Source organism: Microcebus murinus, chromosome X (assembly GCF_040939455.1).
Source record: "Microcebus murinus isolate Inina chromosome X, M.murinus_Inina_mat1.0, whole genome shotgun sequence".
NCBI classification, from domain to species: Eukaryota; Metazoa; Chordata; class Mammalia; order Primates; family Cheirogaleidae; genus Microcebus; species Microcebus murinus.
In genome coordinates, this window is record NC_134136.1 from 50,865,001 (window position 1) to 50,868,527 (window position 3,527).

Below are 3,527 nucleotides of genomic sequence, written 5' to 3' on the forward strand. Positions count from 1 at the left end.
CTAATTAACTATATTTTTGTAACCATTAACTATCTCCACGTTATTCCCCCCCTCCCCACTATCCTTCCCAGCCTCTGGTATCTGGCATTCTGCTCTCTGAGGAGGTGACAAGTTTAGATAAGAAGATACTTTCAACCTTGGGTGACAGTTTTTCTAACTTTCAATGCTTTTATATTTGATTTAAATGGCATTTATATTCTAAAATGTTGTAGTTTTCTTTAAACTGTGACGTTCTCTTCCTTTACCCTGTGATTTTTATTTCTTAGGCTATTTTAAAACAACATGAACAAATATTTTTCCCCTATTGGGTGAGACTTGAGGAAACAGGTCTTGCTTTTTACACATAAATGAATTGAATCCGTTTCCCTTCTGTTTCTCTCTAAAGCATGTTTGGCTCTCATTTAGAGCACAGAATGTTAAAGCTGGAAGTGACCTTAGGGGTCATCTGGTTCAACTCCATTTGACAGATGGAGAAAATGAGGTTCAGAATCTCATAATTACTGGACCATTAATCTTGCCATTTCAGAGGTGGGCCAGAGGCATGCAGAATCAATATCGTGTGTGTGTGTGTGTGTGTGTGTGTGTGTGTGTGTGTGTGTGTGTGTGAGAGAGAGAGAGAGAGAGAGAGAGAGAGAGCATTTCAGTATTTTTTCTTTTGTTTTCTTGAGATCATTAATTTCATTCATTCATTCATACAACAAATGTATGTAATGTCTACTACATGCCAAATACTGAGGATATGAGGATACAGTGGTGAAGAAAGGACACAGAATTCTGCCATCATGGACTTTATATTCGAGAGGAGGGAGATAGATAATAAACAATTAATCAGATAATTCTGCTCCTAAGAGGATTATACTTGTACTTGGGGGCCCATTATTCTTAATTCTTTCTCTATTGGTACTTCCCTTATCTCCATTGCTCTCTTCTTTCATTTTTTCCCCTTTCCTCTCTTGTGTGTATGGGGAGAGAGAAGGAAGAGAGCCATTTTGATTCTTCTGTTCTCTACACTTCAAGCTCAGTGTGAAGATTTGAATTTGCTAAAGTCAGGTTTAGTACTGGTACAGCACTAGAGTGAAGATGTCAGTATTTTTCATCAACATTGCACTAGTGGGCTGGCTCAGCTGTCAGCTTGCTTGTGAGATGACAATGAGGTACTGGATGTGAGAGTTGTACTATTACCTTATAATTTATCTGTTCTTTTTTTTATGTGATTTTAGTTGTACTGAACCCTGTCGTACCTGGCTGCTTTGACAGGTGTGCTATTTTAGCAACACAGAACAAAACAGAGAAAGAAAAGAAGAATGCATGGCATGCTTGTGCTGTCAGATCCAGGTTGCTGTGTTCCTAAGTTTGTCGATGATTTGTTCAGAGTTGTTCTGAGACAAAAAAGGTTAGGTTTTACCTATGTAATACTGAATGTTCTCACAGTTCACCTCACTGGTAGGCTGTTGCCCATGTGGACTGATGTAAGGGATCCCCTTCCCTGTCTTCTCCTTTCATATTTGAGATTTCATGATTAATTTCTCTGGGCTAACCATTTGCCTGCTTAAGATACAGAGAGTTCAGGGCAGACTAACTTCTCAAGGTCTTAACAATGGAGTAGGCATTCATGTATCAGATTAATTTCTTCCTTGATCCAAAGCATGAAAAGGAGTGAGAGATGGATTTTGTCAAAAGCATGTGAGCTACGAAGATGATAAGGTAATCTTGGCCCAATTCCCGAGAACCATCCCCAAATGTCACCTTGAATGCTTATTTTTGATTTTTGGTGGTGAAAATGATTGTAGGATGCTTATGTTTACACTTCAGCTACTAAGGCAGGGTACTCTTCAATCCAGAAAGAGAGGTGCTACTAGCTACCACTGAAATCTCAGAGGATTGTTCTTAACCCTAGCAGATGGAGAGCAAATTTGGCACAAGGCAGCTCTGTGCATCCAATCCATTGGTAAGACATGTGAGGGTTTATTTTTTTTTTTTTATTTTATTTTTTTTGAGACAGAGTCTCGCTTTGTTGCCCAGGCTAGAGTGAGTGCCGTGGCGTCAGCCTAGCTCACAGCAACCTCAAACTCCTGGGCTCGAGCTATCCTGCTGCCTCAGCCTCCCGGGTAGCTGGGACTACAGGGATGCGCCACCATGCCCGGCTAATTTTTTATATATATATTAGTTGGCCAATTAATTTCTTTCTATTTATAGTAGAGACGGGGTCTCGCTCTTGCTCAGGCTGGTTTTGAACTCCTGACCTTGAGCAATCCGCCCGCCTCGGCCTCCCAAGAGCTAGGATTACAGGCGTGAGCCACAGCGCCCGGCCGTGAGGGTTTAAATATTGTTCTCCTTATTGAGCTTTCAGCCTTGCCATATTCTCAGAGACCTAGGCACTGAAGTTGTGGAGGGGATACAACAGCATAGCTTCAGCTATTAAATTCTAATTTTAAAAGTATTTTACATAATCTAAAGGTATATATATAAGACCGTTCAGCCTCAAGGCATTAAAAAAAGTCATCTTCTAGTGAAAATGAAGGAAGTTTTGGGCAAATGTTACCCAGCACATTTTGAAATAGAAGCAATGCTTTATTTCAGAGAAGAGAATGAAGGTTGAGAAGTTTTGAAAAATTAATGACAGTTTAGAATCAATTGAAGAAAAAATATTTGCCAGAAACAACAGAGAAAAAAAAGTTACAGCAAAATCATCAACAGTGACAAAATGATTTAAAACAGATTTTGTGGCCGAAATGCCGAAAGGTGGGCCCTATATACCAAAGGGGCATAGAAATCCACATGAAGACAGAACACCAATGAAATGATTCATTATCTGATCAAAGGCCCATTAAATAGATAAATCTGGAACATCTTTGGACATACACTGTGAGTTTTATACCTCAACCAGCACTTTGGTATCTTGGACAAGGTGTTGGGGGAAAAAAAAATCAATATTTTCGCAGGACCAAGATTGCTCAAGATGCTTACATCAGGTAGGAGGACAAGGGAGAAGAACAACGTGTCTAAGGTTTGTTGCTCACATACTATGTCTGACTCTGGCAGAGCCTCATGGCCATGTTCAATAGTGATTACACACTGATAATACTGATAGTTTCGGTGTTTTCTTCTCACAGGTTTTGGTCCTTTCATTTTGTCAGTGTGTTTCTGCCCCACATGATGGGCCCACATACTGACAGAAGCATGTACAACTTGCCTCTATCATCAACCCCTTTGGGGACTAGTTAAGCTAAGTCATCCCTGGTGGCTCCTGAGAAAACTGCACGAACAGAAGCATTACCAGGCATCCCTGTCTGTGTGCAAAGATCTGTGTTGGCAGTACAGCCCAAATCTTGCAAGGTCCTCCTTCCAATGTGCCTCCCTTTTTCCTATGAACCCTATGATGGGGGGCGGGAGATTGAACCCTGCGGCAAGTTCAGTGGAATCAAGCTACTAAATTGCTGAGCTGGTTTTATTGAAGTGTGAAGGAGGTTTTAAGGAAGGTAGACAACATCCTGTTGTTCGGGTGCTTCTCTCTATTTTGCACATCT